At 42.5% G+C, this 23,533-nt stretch overlaps 1 long non-coding RNA gene across 1 annotated transcript; it reads left to right on the top strand.

Moving 5' to 3' along the window:
- The first annotated feature begins 244 nt into the window (after positions 1-244).
- Positions 245-3,992, top strand: LOC125113587 (uncharacterized). Its single transcript, XR_007131503.1, has 3 exons — positions 245-343; positions 2,206-2,481; positions 3,515-3,992. It is a non-coding gene; the product is annotated as an uncharacterized LOC125113587 (long non-coding RNA).
- Positions 3,993-23,533: the final 19,541 nt, after the last annotated feature.

Genomic DNA, 23,533 nt, shown 5'->3' with positions numbered 1-23,533 from the left:
CTGCCAGCCTGCACCACAGCCACAGCAACACAGGATCTGAGCCTGTCTATGACCTATGCCACAGCTCACAGCAAGGCCGGATCCTTAACCCACTGATGGAGGCCAGGGATCGAACCCAAGTCCTCATGGTTCCTAGTCAGATTCGTTTCTGCTGCGCCACGGTGGGAACTCCCACACTTCTAATCTAAACTAATATTCTTAGTTTATCACTCTAAGACGCTCGAATTCCTCCAGCAGATAATTCAAGACAGCTAATACGGAAGTTCATGCTGGCACCTGTGACTCCATTTTGAAGTACTTAACATGTCTTAATGGGGCTTAAATGCTGTAAGTTTCGCACGAGGTGAGTAGGAATCATAAACGCAAAAGAAATCACATCATAAGAAGTAGTAAAACTATGGATTGAAATCCATTTTTTTATTATAACGATGTTTATGTATCCGTCTCCATACCTATGGCCTGCTTCTTATTTCTGTTTCTTCCTAGGCACACAGTTTTAATTCCTGAACCCAGAGAAGCCAGGTTTATTCTCAGCCAAGCTTGTCTGAGCTTCAGGTTGACCACTGACATTTCAGGACTAGAAACAAATGCCTGGATGATTTGCTCTCGGTCCCTCACCCCATCATCTAGGTCCTTTACTGGCCATTACATTAGGAATTTTGTAATAATTTGTCCTAACCAAAGAGAAAGAATTTGATTTTTTCAACCCTAGTTTTGTTTTTGTTGTTGGAACTGCTCGTCCGGAACATCTCTAGAACACAGTCTAAATAGCCTGTTTCACCACGTCTTGTTTTGCAACATGGCCTGATTTGGCTTGCTAAAATCTTAAGCCTTTGATCAAGCTGTTTCATCAGAAGTCGTAGAAGCAGAAAGTAGAACAGTTGTTGCCTAGGACTCAGGGGAAGGAGATGCTGGGAGTCGTTTAATGGCAGCACGTTTCAGTCACGCTTGATAAAAAATTCTACCGATCTGCTGTATCCCTGTGTGCCTATAGTTAACAGCACTGCACTGGACACTACAATTTTTGTCGAGAGGGTAAATTTTAAAATATTACAGAGTTCCCATCGTGGCACAGAGGAAACGAATCCAGCTAGGAACCGTGAGCTTGCAGGTTCAATCCCTGGCCTTGCTCAGTGGGTTAAGAATCTGGCATTGCTGTGGCTGTGGTGTAGGCTGGCAGCTGTAGCTCTGATTCATCTCCTAGCCTGGGAACCTCCATACACCACGGGTGTGGCCCTAAGAAGCAGACGAAACAAATATATAAAAATAAAAAATGTTAGCATGTGGGGGTTCCTGTCACGGTTCAGTGGTTAACAAACCTGACTCATATCCATGAGGACACGGGTTTGATTCCACTCAGTAGGTTAAGGATCCCGTGTTACCATGAGCTGTGGTGCAGGTTGCAGACACGGCTCGGATCCCACATTGCTGTGGCTCTGGTGTAGGCCAGCAGCTGCAGCTCCAATTCAACCCCTAACCTGGAAACTTCCATATGCCTAGGGGCGGTGCTAAAAAGACCAAAAAAAAAAAAAAAGTGTTTTTTTCCCTTTTTCCAGAAAGGGCACCCTGCCTGGGTGGTACACAGGTGCTAGTGTTCCAGAAGCAGGGCCATCTCCTGGGGGTTTCATCCCTCCGCATGCCCACTTCCCCCGAATCCCCATCCTTTCTGTCCAGATCCTCACTTTCTCCTTCAGCTGAGCCTAGTGTCCCCTGATCCCGAGTCTCTCTTCTTTCAGTTTCTTTAGCAAGTAGGTCCTGTCTCCATAGTAGAGAGAGCAGGAAGGGCTGAGTGCTGGTAAGATGGGTGGAGGAGACCATCTGCAGAGGTGCCCACCTGGATTGGCAACAGGTTTTGAACAAATTTCAAGGATGTCCGCCTGCCTGTCATCTCTCCGCAGGACCTGATGTCTTTTAGGCAAATCACTCACGTTTCGTGGGTGTATACGGCCAACACTGTCAGATACCTACCTGACATCCAGGACGCCTTTGTTCTTTGCCAATAGGACATCAGTTCCCTTTAAGACAACCATGTGCCCAGCAACAGATGACATATTTTCCCAGCCTCCCTTGTAGCCACAGGGACCAAATAGAACCATTTTTTGGTAGGCAGCAGGAAAGACTTAGGAAAATGTTTGTTTTCCTAAGAAAAAAGGATGGATGTGACTCTCACAAGGCTTCTCCTTCATCCATTCCTTCTTGATGCAGACAAGTTACCTGGAGCTGCAGGGATCAGCTTGGGACCACGAGGCAGAGGAAAGTCAACAAGCTAAAGATTGCTGAGTGGAAAGATAGAGCCTGGCATAGGTGAACCAATGCTGGAAACCACGTTCTCTGTGCCACCTGTGATATGCGAAAAATAAACCCTGGATACTGAAGCCTCTGCTTGTTACATGTTCCATTACTTGCAGCTGAGCACATTCCTCGGTGATGAGAAGTCTCTTTCCCCAAGCGCTTGGATGGCACCTTTCTCCATACTGTTGAGTAAGTCTCCCCTCTTTCATCTATTTTCTAGCTTTCGAAATGGCCCTGTTTGTTGTTATTCTATTCTTTAAATATTAAAAAATAGAATATATATATATTTAAATATATTTGTATACAGGCAGCAGCCTTTTAGTGGGAATTTGAAGGAAGAAGAAATAGGAAGTAAACTTGTAGTTACCACTTCCAGTGTTTGACTAGAACTCCTTCTACAACCTTATGCTCCTAGCCTTCTTCACTGGTCCACATCCTAGCTTGAGAAATCTTTCTATATTGTAAATCTTACCATGAGGTTCATCTGCTTAAATCCACTTGTTTTTATTACATAAGAGTAACAGTACATAAGACCTGGAGATAATTATACTAAATCAGACAGAGAAAGACATATTTATGGTATCACTTATATGTGGAATCTAAAAAAAAATAATGCATATGATCTTACAAAATAGAAATAAATTCAGAGACATAGAAAACAAATTCATGGTTACCAAAGCGGAAAGAAGGGGGGGGGGATAAATTAGGAGTTTGGGATATAGGCTACAGTATATAAAGTAAATAAACAACATGGGTTATTATAATATATTGAAAGATATAATGGAAAATAACCTGAAAAACAATATTTATCTATCTTTGATGTATACCTAAAACTAACACAACATTGTAAATCAATGATATATCAACTTAAAAAAAAGTGAGTTATCCCAAGACTTCAAAGTAAGAGTTAGGAGTTCCTGTTGTGGCGCAGTGGTTAACGAATCCGACTAGGAACCATGACGTCTCGGGTTTGATCCCTGACCTTGCTCAGTGGGTTAAGGACCCAGCGTTGCCGTGAGCTGTGGTGTAGGTTGCAGACACGACTCGGATCCTGCATTGCTGTGGCTGTGGTGCAGGCCGGCAGCTACAGCTCCAATTAGACCCCTAGCCTGGGAACCTCCATATGCCACGAGAGCGGCCCAAGAAACAGCAAAAAGACAAAAAAAAAAAGTAAGAGTTAAACTTCACGCAGAATGGATGTGATTAGTTTTTTGTTCCACAGTCGTCATATATTGCCCTGAGAGGAAGCATGAGCCCACAGCCCACCATTCCCACCTGGGGAAGATCGCAGCTGCAGAAGCCTCCTCTGCTCGTAGATGTGCGTTGTATCCCTGGGTAGAGGCAGATGAAAAGGTAATTAAGAACCACAGTTTTAAAAGATTTGTGCAAAAGAGGTGAGGAGTGGAGCCAAAGAGAGATGAACACGTGAAATGAGACGTCAGTAATGAGCTTGTTATTTCTGCCCGACAAGCTATCTGGATGGAATGAGGTTTCTTGTTGGGGAGGAAGCAGAGATGACCGGGATGGTGCGTCCACTGCGATGTGTGCCCACAGACGGCTTTCAGCTCATCAGCCCCTACAAGCCGTACCTGGGCTGCAGAGACAAAAGTCACGCCCCTTCCTGGGGCAGCCCACGTCCAATAATTGATCGATGGCGGGGGTCTTAGACTCCTCCGGCTGTTGTAACAAATACCACAGATAGGGTACCTTATACACCAGACACTATTTTCGTACTGTTCCGGAAGCTGGAAGTCCAAGATGAGGGTGCCAGCTTGGTTAGCTTCTTGGTGAGAGTTCTGTTCCTGACTTGCAGATGGCGGCCTTATTGTGTCTTCACACGGTGTGGAGAGAGCGTTCTGCTCTTTTTCTTATAAGGACACACTCATCCTATCTCGGGGTGCCACCCCCATAACCACGTCGCAGTCTAATACCCTTCCAAAGGCCTCACCTCACATGGGGATTAAGGCTTTGACCATAAATTTGGGAAGAACACAAACATTCAGTGTCTAACAGGGGGGAAAATGGCCTGGCCGTATTAGTCCTGTTGGGGACAATTTTGAACGGTCATTGTAGCACTGACAATGCTAGCCGTCGTGGCTCAGCCAAAACGAATCTGACTAGCATCCATGAGGACACAGGTTCAAACCCTGGCCTCACTCAGTGGGTTAAGGATCCAGTGGGTTACCATGAGCTGTGGCATAGATGGCAGACATGGCTTGGATCTGGCATTGCTGTGGCTGTGGTGTAGGCCCATGGCTACAGCTCTGATTTGACCCCTGGCCTGGGAACCTCCATAGGCTGCGAGTGTGGCCCTGAAAAAAACAAACAAAAAAAAAGAATGCTGGAGCTAATGTGGATTTGTACAAAAACTAATGTCCCGGCACAGAAACTTACACATCCTTTGCAATTTGCAAGTAGCTTGTGACCTCATGTTTTCATTACCTACTTTAATCCCCATGAACATATAGGGATCACTATATATCTACTTTAAGGATAAGGAAACTGAACGTCAGAGAGGAAGGTACTTGCCCAGGGCCATATGGTTTGCTAAAAACAGTGTTGGGTGGGAGGGATGGGGAGCTTGGGGTTATCAGATACAATTAGATTTACAAGGAGATCCTGCTGAGTAGCATTGAGAACTATGTCTAGATACTCATATTGCAACAGAACAAAGGGTGGGGAAAAAATGTATACATGTAAGAATAACTTGATCCCCATGCTGTACAGCGGGAAAAAATTAGAAAAAACAAAAACAAATAAACAAAAAAAACAGTGTTGGGGAGTTGCCTGATGGCTCAATGGGTTGAGGATCCAGTGTCAACCCTGCTGCAGCTCTGGTTACTGCTGTGGCACGGGTTCGATCCCTGGTCTGAGAACTTCCACATTGCCACAGGTGTAGCCTAAATAACATAAAAAAGTAAAATACAATAAAAGAGTTTGAACGTAATTGTAGTCTCTGACTCTGACCTTTGGGGGAGTAAGTAGCTGTGAAAAAAAAAAAGGGGGGGAAAGAAAAAAACAAAACAAAACAATAAAGGAACAAAAAACCATCCAGGTCTGTTCTGTAGGTTGGGCCAGAGATTTTGGTACCCATAGCCAGACCACTCATGCTTCTGTTTTCTATAGCAAGGCTGCACTGTCATTTCTGAGAATGTACTCATTTAGATGCCAACATGTTCACAAGTTATACTCCAAGGCCAGAGACACTCCAAACATCAGAACCAGCAGAATTTTAAAATGTTGGCTGCTCTTCTGAGTTTTCAGGTTTTCTCTCTGGGAAAGTAACAGGCGATGCTGCTGTAATTCTTTCCAAGCAATATGGCACCTAGGACACAGGGATGCCAATAGTCTCCTTAGCAACCACCCCAAATTGAATTGCTCGAAGATGAAATCCTGGTCTCTATTCGTGCAGCAGATCACATGGGGTCAGGTACTGTTTCTCTCTCTAGCAGAAACCACAACTCACTGGGATTTTAATTGCATCCTTCAGATCAGTAAGAAAAGAGGTAAACAGGAGAAATGAGGGCAGTTACTAAGGAGCATGTCGTGGACATAAAACACTCAGCTAGCTTCTTTGAAGCATGTGCTTTTGTGAAGTGTGCTTCTGAAGGCATTGCTTGCACACACACACACACGGTCTTTAGGGCTTCAAACACTGCCTGCTCCTCATTATAATTCCAAACCCACAAACCAAGCTCATTATGAGAATGCTTGGTTTGGGAGGATTTTTCAGCCCCATGGCCTTTTGACCATTATATGTTTGCCTCATCTAGCATTGCTTTTAACAGTCTTGCCTCCCAAAGACCATAATATTGAGCAATCCTGGAGTCAAACTGAAACCAAAGGATATAAATCAGTGTTATCCCTTTTCATTAAAATATCCTTGCTGAGGTAGCAGGTGGTGACTGGTCATGTAACCAACTGCTGAGTCCTTGACAGATGGGGTCTAAATCACATTTTCTGTTGTCTTTCTGAATTCTATTTCATTTATTTATTTCGCAAATATTTATTAATGTGTTCTAGATATTAATATGTGTCAGGCGCTCATTAAGACTTGAAAGGACTGAGACACAGCGGGACAATTAGTTTAACAAAAATTTTCCCCCAGCAAATAATCTGAACCATGTGGTTTAATTTATGTAGCTTTACAGGACCAGATGTAATAGCACCCTGCATCTCATATGCATTGAAAGAGGAATACTATTTGCAAGGGTTAAAAAAGGAGTGATTTTAGGAGTTTCCATTGTGGCTTAGTGGAAATAAATCTGACTAGCATCCATGAGGGCGCAGGTTCGATCCCCAGCCTTGCTCAGCGGGTTTTGGATCCGGCGTTGCTGTGAGCTATGGTGTAGGTCGCAGACGCAGCGCAGATCTGGCGTTGCTGTGGCTGTGGTGTCGGCCAGTACAGCTCTGATTCGACCCCTAGCCTGGGAACCTTCATGTGTGGCCCTAAAAAGACCAAAAGAAAGAAAAAAAATAGAAAAAAAGGAGAGACTTTATAAATTTGACAATTTTGTGTTACAAATCAATTTTTCCCTTCAACCTTTAAAAAGGAATCATATTGGAAATCTGACCTCTGAGAAAGGAAATGACATTTTAAAATAACAGCTTTAGCTTTTTCTTTACTGGCTGCTAAATGAAGGCGGTGGACCAAAGGCAGGCAGCCCAAGGCGCCTGGGAACACTGAATAGGAACAGAGGCTGGTCCCGGTGTACTGTACTGCTCTTACTTTCTTTTGTTTTTGCTTTGTCTTCCTTTTTCTTTTTTTCTGTCCTTTTATTCTCCTCTCCATTTTCTGTTTTACTGCCTAAAGTCCTAACAGTGGACTTTGAAACATAAAAATGTTTCTAGACCCATGGCTGGTGGCAAATAGCAAGTTTTGGCTTTGTTATTATAGAGGAAACGCTGCCACTGTCTCCAGGCCCGTTATTATTAGAAATACAACTTTGCAAGACACAGCACTGGATGCCTGGCATGCTGTCAGAATCTCAGTGTTTCCAGAATACCGGGAAATTTCCCAGTGATTTGTGGAGCAGTTTTGAAAGTCACGTCAGAGAACCTTGGAATCCTTAAGGAGGCAATTTGTTACAAATTAGCAGCAGCAGCAGTGGGAGTTTTAATGTATATGCACATACTTCTACGCCAGTTTTAGGTAAGTCAAGTTCCGATCTGGAAGGAATTTACACACACACACACACTCCTCCCGGCATACTCCGGCACCTGTCTTTCTTTCTAGGCAGTGTCGTGATGCTGTCATCATGTGACAGTAGGAGAAAAGCTAGAGAAAAATAATTCTACCTGTCAAGGACTTCGATTTGAAAAATGTAAAACTTCAGAGCTCGAAAAGAATTGAAAGTTTCTGATTTGCCTTGTTCACTGCTTTATCAGTACAGTGAATAGTCAAGGAATATTTATTTGAAGAAATGAATGTGGGAATTAACCACCCCCGCCCCTCCTCCATTCTCAGAGCTTCAAGTGCATGTGAATCACTGGGGATGTTTAAAAGACAGGTTCTAATTCAGTAGGTCTAGGGTAGGGCTTTAAATTCTGCTTTATTCACTAAGCTCTGAAGTGATGTGATTTGATATGTTAGTCTGGGGACCACACTTTGAATGTCGAGGTTCTAAACCATAAATTTCAAACTTCCCTTTAGTATTTTCATCATAAAACACACCCAACTGAATTTTTCTCTGGTAGCAGCTGTTTTGTTTTATTCAATAGAGTAGCGATTTTTTATTTTAATTTTATTTATTTATTTTGTCTTTTGTCTTTTTACGGCTGCACCCACAGCATATGGAGGTTCCCAGACTAGGGGTTGAATCGGAGCTGTAGCCACCAGCCTACACCACAGCCACAGCAACACAGGATCCAAGCTGTGTCTGCGACCTTCACCACAGCTCACAGCAACACTGGATCCTTAACCCACTGAGAGAGGCCAGGGATCGGACCCACAACCTCATGGTTCCTAGTCAGATTCATTTCCACTGTGCCATAACGTGAACTCCTAGAGATTTCTTAAATTGGATTGTGTTATAATCGTTGATTTACAAATGAGTATTCGGGGACTGTGTGTATACTAAGTAAAATGACTGATTTGGTTGCTTAGAGAGAGAGAGAAAGAGAGGAACAGGTGGAAAGATGGCCTTGTTACCCTAGCCATGGAAATCATGTAATTTCACTCTCATCACATTCTTTTTTGGTTTTTTTTTTTTTGCTTTTTTAGGCCACACTCATGGGATATGGAGATTCCCAGGTGAGGGGTCGAAACGGAGCTACAGCTGCCAGCCACAGCCACAGCCACATGGGATCTGAGCCAGGTCTGCGACCAACACCACAGGTCATGGCAATGCTGGATCCTTAACCCACTGAACAAGACCAGGGATTAAACCTGCAACCTCATGGTTCCTGGTTGGATTCATTTCCACTGCGCCACAACAGGAACTTCTCATCTCATTCTTTTTGTTTGAAGTGAGTCACTCTATTGAGGGGGAGAGATACTAGGCATCATGTTTTGAGGAAGGCGTATCAAATAATTGGGATTTATTGTATTTTATTATTATTATTATTTTTTTTAGGGCTGCACCTTCAGCATATGGACGTTCCCAAGCGAGGAGTCGAATCGGAGCTGCAACTGAGGCCTGCACCACAGCCACAACAACGCCAGCTCTGAGTCACATCTGCGACCTACCGCACAGCTTGCAACAGTGCCAGATGCTTAACCCACTGAGTGAGGCCAAGGATTGAACCAGCATCCTCACCGACACTGTATCAGGTTCTTAACCCACTGAGCCATAATGGGAACTTCCCGGAATATATTAAATTTAATTAATTAATTTTTGCTTTTTAGGGCCTCACCCACAGCATATTGAAGTTCCCAAGCTAGGGGTCAAATCAGAGCTGCAGCTGCCAGCCTACACCACAGCCACAGCAACGCAAGATCTGAGCCCAATCTGCAACCTACATCATAGCTCACAGCAATGCCGGATCCTTAACCCACTGAGCAAGGCCAGGGAATTGAACCTGAGTCCTCATGAATACTAGTCAGGTTCGTTACCTCTGAGCCACAGTGGGAATTCTCTTGGGATATATTTAAAACCTCTCCAGAGAAAAGCAAATGGCAGCAGTAGGAGTTGCCTGAGAAGACAGGCAGTAACTCAGGTCCCATAGTAGCTGGTTCTGGCATTCTCTCAATAGAAGTATTAGTTTTCCTTTTTCTTGCCTGGTGGAATTTAAATATTACATAGAAAGTTCATCTAAATTCAAATAGTCCTATCGCAGGTGCAACGTACTAGTCTGCCTCTTCACACGAGAGGATACTGGTTAAATCTGTCTGGATGTGGATAAAAATTTTTGCCCTGGCCTTTGTCTCTCTACCACCTGCCAATCCCACCCCTAAAACCAGTACGGAAAATCAGTACTGTTCAGTGCGCTTTGTAAATCATCAGTGACCCAAGCTTGATGCTGAAAAGACAGGCACGGGCCGGGGAGAGAGAGAGAACGTTTTAGTCATTGAGGGAAGAGATTCTTGGAAAGAAGCCTCGTACAGTAAATGAATAAGCCCAGTCTAAAGATTCAGTCATCATTTCATTTAGAAGATGATAGAAGAGAAACTTTATTGAAGACAAATCTGCATTAGAGCTAAATAACAAATGCTCAATTATAACTCTTCTGAGACTAATTGTCTGTTCTTCATCTGGGTTCTCACTGGCCATTGGATTCATGATTTACAAAGAGCATGTTCGACCCCAGGGACAGTAATTAAACATGCTTTTCACAACAAAGCATTCCTGGCTCAAAGTCTTGGTAAGCTGGAAGGAAATGTAAAAGAATCGATATAATAAAATCAATTTTAAAGTATAATTTGCATAAGCTCTTTGGATTCAGGAAATAGGCAGATTCTGATTATCTTATTAATGAGGGGTGTATAGGAAAAAAGGATATAAAATAAGTAATTACTAAGGGCTTTCTCTTCTGCTAGAGTTGAATCTGAGCCTTCCAGTCAGAAAAATAAAATAGCAATGAAGCAGAAATTTCACTAACCCTGACTCTGCTCAGGACTCATTCCATCTTGATCAGCTCTGTCCTCCCAGGGGAAAATAAACAAATGGCTTGTTTACTGTTCCGAGACATTGCTGAGAAATGTGTCCACGTAGGGCAGCTACTTACAGAGCCAACTTGTGACCCAGCCTAGTTAACCCCCAGCAGAGCCAAACTTCTGCGCAAATTGAATGGAGTTACTTGGCACTTGATTCTTTTTTTTTTTTTTTTGTCTTTTTAAGGCCACATCCATGGCATATGGAGGTTCCCAGGCTAAGAGTCAAATCGGAGCTGTAGCTGGTGGCCTACAACACAGCCACAGCAACACCAGATCCGAGCCACATTTGCAGCCGACACCACAGCTCATAGCAACGTCAGAGCCTTAACACTGAGCAAGGCTGGGGATCGAAGCTGCATCCTCAGGGATACTAATCAGATTCCTTTCCGATGAGCCACGAGAAAACTCCCAGCACTTGATGCTTTTAGTTTAGTAAAGACAATGCCTTTCTTTCTGGACATGTGAGAGGCTAATGCTGTAGAAATCCATTATATGTAAAAAGAAAAACAATTAGGCAATTAGCCGGTAGCAAATTTGAGAGCTCCAAATTTTTTTTTTTTTTTTTGTCTTTTTGCTATTTCTTTGGGCCGCTCCCGCGGCATATGGAGGTTCCCAGGCTAGGGGTCCAATCGGAGCTGTAGTCACCGGCCTACGCCAGAGCCACAGCAACGCGGGATTGGAGCCGCGTCTGCAACCTACACCACAGCTCATGGCAACGCCGGATCCTTAACCCACTGAGCAAGGGCAGGGACCGAACCCGAAACCTCATCGTTCCTAGTCGGATTTGTTAACCACTGCGCCACGATGGGAACTCCTTTTTTTTTTTTTTTTTTTTGAGAGCTCCAATTTTTTTAAAAGGGAATTACATTATTTTATTTTACCTTAATAACAACTCTGTGAGGTTGCTATTAGAAGGAAACTGATGACCCAGGAGATTAAATCATTTTTTCAAGGCTGCAAGGATACGTCTTGAATACTAAAAGAAGAGGCAGGTTTCAAACCCAGCTTGGTCTGACATTAAAGTTCCTGTTGTGAATGCTGCCTTGTGATGACAGTGTTTGCAGGCTCTCTCTTCTCCATTCGCTGCTCCATTTCCTTCTCTTTCTTGGCTTTTTTGTCACCTGCTGGACGTAAGCGTGGTGAGGCGCCGGACTGCATCTCTCGTATTTTCAATTGCATCCCCGCACTGAGGACAGTGCTTTACCACAGAGCAGGTTTTGATTGTATTTACTGAATGAAGGACTAAGAGAATAAATGGATAGCTGAGCTTCCTTGATGACTTTGGGGTTTTTGTTTGTTTGTTTTTGCTTTTCCCAAGTTTGCAGTTTACCATATTTGAGATAATTTTTCCAAAGGTTTACACAGAAACTTTATTTTTATTTATGTATTTATTTATTTATTTTTGTCTTTTTAGGGCCTCATCAGTGGCATACGAAGGTTCCTAGGATAGGGGTCCAATCAGAGCTATAGCTGCTGGCCTGCACCACAGCCACAGGAACACCAGATCCAAGCCACATCTGTGACCTACAACCACAGCTCACGGCAATGCCAGATCCTTAACCCACTGATGGGGGCCAAGGATCGAACCTATGGATGCTAGTCAGATTTGTTTCTGCTGAGACGTGACAGGAACTCCAACTCAGAAACCTTAGAATTGTTCATTTAGTGGCTTTTAATTTTCATGACACTGTATTTTTTCCCCATTATCCATTTATTCCATATATAGTAGAATGTATTTATCAATCCTAACCCCCTAATTTATCCCTCCCTACCCACGTTTCCTATTTGGTAAACGTAAGTTTGGTTTTGAAATCTCTGAGTCTGTTTCTGTTTTGTAAGCTCTATTTCATTTCTACTAGATTCCACATATTTGTGATCTCATGTCACATGTGTCTCTGATTTACTTCACTCAGTATGATAATTTCTAGGTCCATCCATGTTGCTGCAAATGGCATTATTTCATGCTTTTTATGGCTGAGAAATATTCCATTGCATATATGTACCACATCTGCTTTACCCAGTCCTCTGTTGATGGACATTTTGGTTGCTTCTGTGTCTTGGCTACTGTAAATAGTGCCTTGATGAACATTGGGGTGCCTGTATCTTTTTGAATTATGGTTTTCCCTGGATAATGCCCAGAGTGGAATTGCTGGATCAGACGGTAGTTATATATTTAGTTTTTTAAGAAACCTCCATACCGTTCTCCATAGTGGTTGGCTTACATGCTGGTAGGCTTACATTCCCACTAACAGTGTAGATGGGTTCCCTTTTCTCTACACCCTCTCCAGCACTTACTGTTTTTAGACTTTTTGATGATGGCCATTCTGTCTGGTAAAGGTGGTAGCTCATTGTAAATTTTTTTTTTTTTTTGAGCTGCTGCTGCTGCTTCTTCTTTTTTTCTTTCTATAGCTGCACCTGTGGCAGATGGGAGTTCCTGGGCTAGGGGTCTAATCAGAGCTGCAGTTACTTGCCTATGCCATAGCCACAGCAACACGGGACCCGAGCTGCATCTGTGATCTACAGTGCAGCTTGTGGGCAACACTGGATCCTTCACCCACTGAATGAGGCCAGGGATTGAACCTACATCCTCATGGAGACTGTGTGGAGTTCTTAACCCAGTGAGCCACAATGGAAATCCTCATTGTAGTTTTGATTTGCATTTCTCTAATAATTAGTGATGTTGAGCATCTTTTCATGTGCTTTTTGGCCATCTGTCTGTCTTCTTTGGAGAAATATCTGTTTAGATCTTCTGACCATTTTTTAATTGGGTTGTTTGTTCTGATATAAAGCTTTATGACATGTTTATATATTTTGGAGATTAATCCTTTTTCAGTCATGTGTGTGAAGATTTTTTGGGAGCTCCAGTTTTAATGGGTCATGAAGGGTCTTCTTGCTGGGTGATCAAAGAATGTTGTGGGAAAAATAAAACAAAAAAGACTATGGCTTTGGGGTTGACGAATAAAGAGGATGCAAGTCTGGGAATCAGAGTAGCAGGTGGATTGAGAGCTGGCCTCCCTGAAGCGTTACTCCAGCACTCAAGATGCATTTTGGAATCCAAGTATTCATTGGCCAACTGCCCAGGCTTCATGTGATGAAAACCTTATGTGGCCTTTTCTCAGGTCTGCGCCAGGATCAGGTTTTTATCTTCTGTCTCATGGGAATGATGTTGAGAAAGCTTTTCCAAAGAAGGAATGATAGAATTTGAATATAACTGTTTTGTAATCCTTAATGAATTACTGGGTCTTGGCAGTACTCATCAATGGCTGCCAATATCTCAAAAATAAAGAAACTAGACATGATATATCTCTGCTGGAAGTACACAAGGGCTTATATGAAGGAAATCATTTTCACCTCCACCAAAATCAAGCCCTATTCTGATCATGCCTCAAGATCTAACCAGCAGTTTGTAGGAAATAAAAGAGAAGGAGAAACATCATAAATAATAACTTGGAGATGGAATGAGCAATATATAGAATGTAGAAAAGTGTACAGGAAAACTAATCTAGTTTTGTTTGTGGTGGTTGTTGTTGTTGTTGTTGCTTTTGGCCTCTCACACTGCATGTGGAAATTCCCAGGCCAGGGATTGAACCCTTATCACAGCAGCAAACTGAGCCAGATCCTTAACCCACTGCTTCCCAAGAGAACTCCCTAATCTAATTTCCTTAACAATGAGAGACAGAGACAGAAAGACAGCGAGGGAATGAGAACTAGGGGACATCTCTATGGAATTCAAGCTGCAGCATATTGGCTCAAACACAAAACCTGGAGATGATGCTCATGACAGGCCTGGCTCTCTTCTGATAAAAGACGTAACCTGCCTGAGTTCCCACGGTGGCTCAATGGGATCTGTGGCATCTTGGGAGTGCTGAGAGCAGGTTCTATTCCTGGCCTGGCACGGTGGGTTAAGGATCCAGCATTGTTTCAACTGTGGCTTAGATCTGATCCCTGGTCCAGGAACTCCACATGCCTTGGGGTGGCCAAAAAAAAAAGTAGCTTGCTCTAGCAAGCTCTCCTTTTCTTGGTAAAGGGATGGTGTACTTAAGCAGGCCCTTAAAAGGAATCAGGAGAGTTTCAGACTCCCAGCTCATCAATAAAACCACACTGCCCTTTCCCCTACTCTCTGGCTATGAAAAGAAGCAGCTTCCATAGGGGTTTGCTTTCCCTGAACATCAGGAAGCTTCCCCACAGTGCTAGCAGTGTTTTAGATCTCAATTAAACTCTTCTTTCTCTTCACCTCACTATGAGTCTGAAAATTCTCCTTCCAACCTGTGTTAGGACCATGACAATTTCAGCCAGTTACAGGGTAGAGCCCTTATTTGGATTCCAAATCAAACTACAAAATAAAAAAAAAATTTTTTTAAAGTTTAGGTGTTTTTGGAGTTCCCATCGTGGGACAGCAGAAATGAATCCTACTAGGAACCATGAGGTTGCAGGTTCAATCCCTGGCCTCCCTCCATGGGTTAAGGATCCAGCTTTGCTGTGAGCTGTGGTGTAGGTCTCAGACGTGGCTCAGATCTTGCATTGCTGTGGCTATGGTGGAGGCCGGCAGCTGTAGCTCCAATTTGACCCCTAGCCTGGGAACCTCCGTGTGCCATGAGTATGACTCTAAAAAGCAGAAAAAAAAAAAAAAGAGTTTAGGTGTTTTTAAAAATTGTAGTAAAATGTACATAATATTTACCATTTAGGTAATATCTTAACCATTTTTAAAGTGTATTATTTGGTGTCATTAAGTACATTCACATTTTTGGGCAATCATCACCATCATCCATCTCCAGAACTCTTTTCATCTTGAAAAACTGAAATTCTGTACTCATTAAACAACTCGAGCTTCCCCCTCCCCCTAGCCTCTGACAACCACTATTCTACCTAGTTTTTATGAATTTGACTACCCTAGACTCCTCATATAAATGGAGTCACATGTATTTATCCTTTTGTGACCAGCTTATTTCACTTAGCATAATGTCATCAAGGTTCATCCATGTTGCATCATGTAACAGAATTTGATTCCTTTTTTAAGACTGAATAATACCCTGCTGTGTGTATAGACATTTTGTTTATCCATTCATCTATTCTTTGACACTTGAGTGCTTCCACCTCTTGTCTCTTGTGAATAATGCTGCCATGAAAAAATAAATATTTTGGGAGTTCCATGGTGGCCTAGTGTTTAAGGATCCAGTGTTTTCATCACTTTGGTGCAGGTTTGATCCCTGGCCTAGGAACTTCTGCACATCATGAGTGTGGCCAAAAAATTATGTATATAGGAGTTCCCATTGAGGCTCAGTGGTTAACAAACCGAGTTAGTATGGATGAGGACTCAGGTTCAATCCCTGGCCTCGCTCAGTGGGTTAAGGATCTGGTGTTGCCGTGAGCTGTGGTGTAGATGGCAGATGTGGCTCGGATCCCATGTTGCTGTGGCTGTGGTGTACGCCAGCAGCTACAGCTCCAATTTGACCCCTAGCCTGGGAACCTCCATATACCAAGGGTATGGCCCTAAAAAAGAAAAAAGAAAAAAAAAATTATGTATATATTTTGAAGATCTGGCCAAAGCAATATATAATTCTTTATTCTTCCTTTTTTTTTTTTTTGTCTTTTTGCCATTTCTTGGGCTGCTCCTGTGGCCTATGGAGGTTCCCAGGCTAGGGGTCGAATCGGAGCTGTAGCCACCGGCCTACACCACAGCCACAGCGACGCAGGATCCGAGTGGCATCTGCAACCTACACCACAGCTCACGGCAACACTGGATCTTTAACCTACTGAACAAGGCCAGGGATCGAACCTGTGTCCTCATGGATACTAGTCGGGATTGTTAACCACTGAGCCACGACGGAAACACCAAAATTTTTTTTTTATTTTTGTCTTTTTGGGGCTGCACCCATGGCATATAGAAGTTTCCAGGCTAAGGGTCGAATCAGAGCTGTAGCCGCTGGCCTACACCACAGCCACAGCAATGCCAGATCCAAGCCACATCTGCGACCCACACCACAGCTCACGGCAACACTGGATCTTTAACCTACTGAGCAAGGCCAGGGATTGAACCTGTGTCCTCATGGATACTAGTCGGGTTTGTTAACCGCTGAGCCATGACAGGAACTCCCAATTCTTTTCCCCATTTCCCTTTTCCTGCTAGTTTGAGAATGTGGACTTTGTGGTCCATCATGTAGACAAGGACAACACTCTAGAGATGGTGAAATAATAACATAGAAGAACCTTAGGTCCCCAACAACGATATGGAGCAGCACCATCATCAACTCAGTTGTTAGATGAGGGAAAAGTAAAAATTGCATTTGACAAAGCTATTGCAGGAGCTCTACTTATAGAAAGGAGCCTTACACTGAACTTCTCTTGACTCTACCCATTGATGGGGGAGGCACATCCTTGCTTCAGCTAATATTTTCACCTCACCCTGCATGTAAAAACTGTCCTTACCCTGATGTTTTTGTATTTGGGTAGCAAGTCTGATCCCTTAATAAGGAAGCCCCCAGCTTTTGATCTTATTAGGACTATGGACATAATTCCTCATTGATATTCAGCACGCATGGCTTTCCTGGCTTTGAAATCTGAACGCTAGTGAGGATCCATCTGTTTAATATGATATTTTAAGATTTACTGTTATTTGAGATTTTTATCTGGGCACTTTGATCAAGTATTTCAGTGCTGTTTCCTAACTCTTATTTAATATGTAAAGTATAATATAAATGTTTTGGTAAATCATATATGAAAAAAATTGGATTTCCTTGCAGCAATGACAAATTAAATTTTCTCATGCTTTATTTAACACTTTATTCCAAGAGTAATCCCTAATGGGCAATTAAACTGTCTTACTGAGAGTGAGGGCTTCTAGCAGGACACAGTAACCATATGTTACATCAGACATAAGACACTTAACAAAAGCAATACAACTGAATTATGTCATCCATCATGCTGGAACATTCGGAGTCTTGTCTCATCTCCCAGAAGGAGCAATGCTGTATGTGTTTATGAGTGACTTTTGTTCTGTTTTCTTGAACTGAGTGATCACTTAGTAAACTGTCCTTTTTTAAAAAATTGAAGTATAGTTGATTTATAAAATTACATCAGTCTTACATCCACTGTAGAAAACACTGTGGAGGTATGTCAGAAAACTAAATGTAGAACTACCTATGATCTAGCAGTCCTACTCCTGGGCATCTATCCAGACAAAACTTTCACTGAAAAAAAATACAGCAGAAATCGATAGAACATTGTAAATGTTCATTGCAGCACTATTCACAATAGCCAAGACATGGAAACAACCTAAATGTCCATCAACAGGTGAATGGATTAAGAAGATGTGGTACATGTACACAATGGAATACTACTCAGCCATAAAAAAGAACAAAATAATGTCATTTGCAAAAACATGGATGGAACTAGAGACTCTCATACTAAGCGATCTAAGTCAGAAAGAGAAAGACAAATACCATATGATATCACTTATATCTGGAATCTATTATATGGCACAAATGAAACTATCTACAGAAAAGAAACAACCTCATGGACATGGAGAACAGACTTGTTGCCAAGCGGGATGGGGAGGGAGTGGGATGGACTGGGAGCTTGGGGTTAGTATTTGAAAACTATAGCATTTGGAGTGGATAAGCAATGAATTCCTGCTGTACAGCACAGGGAACTATGTCAGATCACTTGTGATGGAACATGATGGAGGATAATATGAACAAAAGGATGTGTGTGTGTGTGTCTGTGTGTGTGTGTATAATTGGGTCACTTTTCTGTACAGCTGAAATTTATAGAATATTGTAAATCAACTATAATAAAAAAATTTAAGGGAGTTCCCATTGTGGCACAGCAGAAACAAACCCACCTAGTATCATTGAGGACACAGGTTCGATCCCTGACTTCATTCAGTGGGTTAAGGATCTGCTGTTGCCCTGAGCTGTGGTGTAGGTCACAGACACAGCTCAGATCTGGTGTTGCTATGGCTGTGGTGTAGGCCAGCAGCTATGGCTCCAGTTGGACCCCTAGGTTGGGAACTTCCAAATGCTGCCGGTGCAACCTGCAGCAAAAAAAAAAAAAAAAAAAAAGCAAAAATTAAAAAAAAATTACATTAGTCTCAGATGTATAACAGTGATTTACTTTTTTATTTTTTTTTTTTTGTCTTTTTGTCTTTTAGGGCCGCACCAGGGGCATGTGGAGGTTCCCAGGCTAGGGGTCGAATGGGAGCCGTAGCTGCCAGCCTACGCCAGAGCCACAGCAACTCAGGATCTGAGCTGCATCTGCGACCCACACCACAGCTCATGGCAATGCCGGATCCTTAACCCACTGAGCGAGGCCAGGGATTGAACTGTGTCGTCATGGAAGCTAGTCGGGTTCATTAGCCACTGAGCTATGACAGGAACTCCAGATATATCACAGTGATTTAATATTTTTATAGATTATACTCTATTTAAGGTTATTACAAAATAATGGCTGTATTTCCCTGTGCTGTATATATTATCCTTGTTGTTTGTTTTATACATAAATTTGTATCTCTTAATCCCCTCCATCTCTCTCCTCCTTCCTTCCCTCTCCCCACTGGTAACCACTAGTTTGTTCTTTATATCTGTTATTCTGATTCTGTTTTGTTATATTCATTTGTTTATTTTCTAGATTCCACATATAAGTGATAACGTAGTATTTGTCTTTCTCTGTCTGACTTACTTCACTAAATGTAATACCTTCTAGGTCCATTCTTGTTGCAAATGGCAGAATTTCTTTTGCATGGCTGAGTAGTATTCATTCATCTTTTTTTTTAAATTTTTGTCTTTTTTTTGTCTTTTTAGAGCCGCACCCACAGCATATGGAAGTTCCCAGGAGCTGCAGCAGCCGGCCACAGCAAGAGCAATGCACCATCTGAGCCACATCTGTGACCTACACCACAGTTCAGGCAATGCCGGATCCTTAACCCACTGAGCAAAGCCATCAGTCAAACCTGCATCCTCATCATGGGTGCTAGTCAGATTCACTTCCACTGAGCCACAACAGGAACTCCTTTTTTGGTTTGTTTGTTTATTTTGGTAGGCAAGAAATAGGATAGGGCACTTGTGAGAGATGCAGGCAGGCAGCAAGGAGGCTCTGCTGGTATTTCTATTTTTAGTTTTTTGAAGAACTTCCATGTTGTTTACCATAGTGGCTGCACCAAATTACATTCCTACCCACAGTCTCTTTCCTCCATATGCTTGCTGATGTTTGCTATTTTTTTATTTTTTGTTTTTTGGTCTTTTTGTCTTTTGTAGGGCTGCAACCATGGCATGTGGAGGCTCCCAGGCTAGGGGTCTAATTGGAGCCATAGCCGCCGGCCTACACCACAGCCACAGCAACGCCAGATCCCAGCCACGTCTGGAACCTACACAGCACAGCAATGCCAGATCCTTACCCCACTGAGCCAGGCCAGGGATCAAACCCACAACCTCATGGTTCCTGGTCGGATTCATTTCCACTGCACCATGACAGGAATTCCCAAATGTTTGTTATTTGTAGGCTTTTTGATGCTAACCATTCCACCAGGTGTGAGGTGATATCACATTTGTGGTTTTGATTTTCATTTCTCTGATGTTAATGACATTGAGCATTTTTTTGACATTGTTTGTTTTTTGATTTTTTTTTTACCATGCCCCAGACATGTGGAAGCTCCTGGGCCAGGGATCGAACCTGCGCCACAGCAGTGACCCAAGCTGCTGTAGTGACTGCTGCCAGATCCTTAACATGCTGTGCCACAAGAGAACTCCTGAAGCTGAACATCTTTTCATGTTCCCATTGGCCATCTGTATGTGTTCCTTTTCTTTCTTTCTTTCTTTTTTATTACTCAATGAATTTATTACATTTATAGTTGTACAGTGATCATCACAATCCAATTTTATAGGATTTCCATCCCACACCCCCAGCTCATCCACCCACCCCCAACCTGTCTCCTTTGGAAACCATAAGTGTTTCAAAGTCTGTGAGTCAGTATCTGTTCTGCAAAGAAGTTCATTCTGTCCTTTTTTCAGATTTCACATGTCAGTGAAAGCATTTGATGTTGGTGTCTCATTGTCTGGCAAACTTCACTTAGCAGGATAATTTCTAGGTCCATCCATGTTGTTTCAATTGCCGTTATTTCGTTCCTTTTAATAGCTGAGTAATGTTCCATTGTGTATAAGTACCACAGCTTCCTTAGCCACTCCTCCGTCGATGGACATTTAGGTTGTTTCCATGTCTTGGCTGTTGTATATAGTGCTGCAATGAACATTGGAGCACATGGGTCTTTTTGAGTCATGGTTTTCTCTGGATAGATGCCCAGGAGTGGGATTGCTGGGTCAAATGGTAATGCTATTTTTCGTTTTCTGAGGAATCTCCATACTGTTTTCCACAGTGGTTGTGCCAATTTACATTCCCACCAACCGTGTATTAGCGTTTCTTTTTCTCCACACCCTCTCCAGCACTTATGGCTTGTAGACTTTTTGATGATGGCCATTCTGGCTGGTGTAAGGTGGTACGTCATAGTGGTTTTGATTTGCATTTCTCTAATGATGAGTGATGTTGAGCATCTTTTTGTGTGTTTTTTGGCCACCCATATGTCTTCTTTGGAGAATTGTCTGTTTAGATCTTCTGCCCATTTTTTGATGGAGTTGTTCGGTTTTTTTGGTATTGAGCTGCAGAAGGTGTTTATAAATTTTGGAGATTAATCCCTTGTCAGTTGCATCATTTGCAAAGATTTTCTCCCATTCTGTGTGGTGTCTTTTCGTTTTGTTTAGGGTTTCCTTTGCTGTGCAGAAACTTTTAGGTTTAATCAAGTTCCATTTGTTTATTTTTGTTTTTACCGTCATTACTCTAAGAGGTGGATCTGAGAAGATGTTGCTGTCATTTATGTTGGACAGTGTTTCGCCTGAGTTTTCCTCTAAGAGTTTTTTTAGCATCTGGTCTTATATCTAGGTCTTTAATTCATTTTGAGTTTATTTTTGTGTATGGTATTAGGAAGTGTTCTAATTTCATTCTTTTACATGTGACTGTCCAGTTTTCCCAGCACCACATTGAATGGGCTGTTGTTTCTCCGTTGTATATTCTTGCCTCCTTTGTCATAGATTAGTTGACTGTAGGTGTGTGGGTTTAGTTCTGGACTTTCTATCCTGTTCCACTGATCTATATGTCTGTCTTTGTGCCAGGACCATATGGTTTTGATGACTGTAGCTTTGTTTAATTAATTAATTAATTAAAATAAATAAATAAAACAGATGCCAATGACTCTATTTCCAGTATAAAGAGACCACTGATGGCATGATTGGGTAGTAATGATACCTAAAGTATCTGCACTGGATCTGCCTAAGTGACCACAAGCAGAAATCCAGGGAACCTGTGTGAGGATGGATATTAAGGGTTTGGGATCATGGCAGAAGGAACATAAAGCTGGATCAGGCCCAAATTATCTATATCAGGCTACAGTAGGCCCTTGGGAGGGTGAAGGATCTGGCTGCAATATCTGTTATTCTGGTGTCCAGAGTAAACCTGTGAGTCTGCTTCATGGAGCCCTCTTTCTCTCACAGCTTGTAAGCATCCTCTTCAAGCTGACAGGAGATTGGAAAAGGACAGATAGGAGAAGTGTGTTCTTTGTTTTATAGTGTATGAGGATGGGGTGCTGAATCAATTGCTCTTTTTTTTCTTCTTCCTTATATAATCATTTTGATATCCTCACTTTTTCTTTTCTTCTCTAGGTGTTCCTTCTTCTTTAGTCATTTATTCTCTCTCAACCCCTGTAAACACACAAACACACACACACCTTTTAAGGATTCCCATAAACTATAGATTAATGCCTATGTTTTACTTTAAAGCTCATTACTAGGGTGATCTAGGCTATGTTAATCCTCTTCTCTCATGGTCTCATATTTCAGTTTATTCCTTCTATTTGATCAAAGCTTAAGGCAGTCTCGTTATCCACCTGTCCTTTATATGTTTTGAGGCTGTTTCCCAAGCTGTGACACAAGAATGCAATCTTCCCTTTCAATACATGCCTGGTCTCCCTTTTTTTCCTATTGGTTTTCCCAGCTAATCTCAAAGACTTGACAGCTTTTCCCAGCCCTATGCTGCACGGACACGGAACTTTTTAAATTATGTGTATAACTCTGATGAGGGATTCAGCACATTTTTTTGGGCCATTCTTACAATATCTTACTGTTTGTTTCTTCCAGCACATGTTCATTCAGCAGCCAAAGCCTATTGAAATCTGACAAGGTGTCAGCACTGTGTTAGATGCTGTTAATAAAAAATGAATAAAACACTTTATCTGCCTAGGATGAGCTCAGAGTCTAGAAAGCAAAGGCAGCATGTAAACATGTATATAATAGTGCATTGTGGTAAGTATCACACCCTTCTTTCTGATGTGAAGGAAAATGAACTTCCTCTGGGGGAGTTGATAAAAGCTCTCAGAGGCAGTGAGATTTCCATTAGTCTTGACACCTAAGTAGGAGTCTGCCAATCAGAATTCAAGGGTGAGAATAAGGGTAAAGGAAGAAGAGGGCATCTGAGTAAAGGGAATCCAGCGTATAGAGGCCCTGAAATAATTGAGGAGCATGCTGATGTGTCTGGAGAGGTCTGATGGGTTAAGTGTGGTTGGATGTCTGGTGAATTGAGTGGCAGGGATGAAACTTACAGGGCCTGTGTGGAGAGGATTGAATTTTGTTCTAGAGGCAAGACTCTTTAAGCAGGGGAGTGTAACAATCAGATTTGTCTGTTACATGTCCCTTGTCATTGATCTAATCACAGGGCTTTGGGTTTTGGAGTCTGAAGGGGTTGTGCTCTGCTTGTTTAAATGGAGGTGCGCAGGGTAGCCTTTCAATTGAGACCGCTGTGCTAATTCACTTTATTACTACCCTGGCCTCCAAATGCTGTCTCTCTCACCATGGCCAGGGTTGGACATATACTGACAGCCTTTGTCTCTCTGAACTCCATTTGTCTGTTTTGACACCTTCCATTTTCAGTTACACTTACATGATCTTTACTGATCTGTATTGCTGACGTTTCCGCCCATCCTTTCCTGTGTTTTAAACACTCTGGCACAGCCAACAGCAGCAGCAGCAGCAGTAGCCACGCCCACTCAAGCAGGCTCCCTCTCAGGAAATTTGTCCGCAGCAGCGCGCCGTAGTGACGGTAGCGGCGCGC

This window comes from Phacochoerus africanus, chromosome 13, assembly GCF_016906955.1.
Source record: "Phacochoerus africanus isolate WHEZ1 chromosome 13, ROS_Pafr_v1, whole genome shotgun sequence".
In the NCBI taxonomy this organism is placed as follows: domain Eukaryota; kingdom Metazoa; phylum Chordata; class Mammalia; order Artiodactyla; family Suidae; genus Phacochoerus; species Phacochoerus africanus.
Note: the sequence above shows the minus strand (reverse complement) of the source record. Positions and strands in the feature narration are given on the sequence as shown.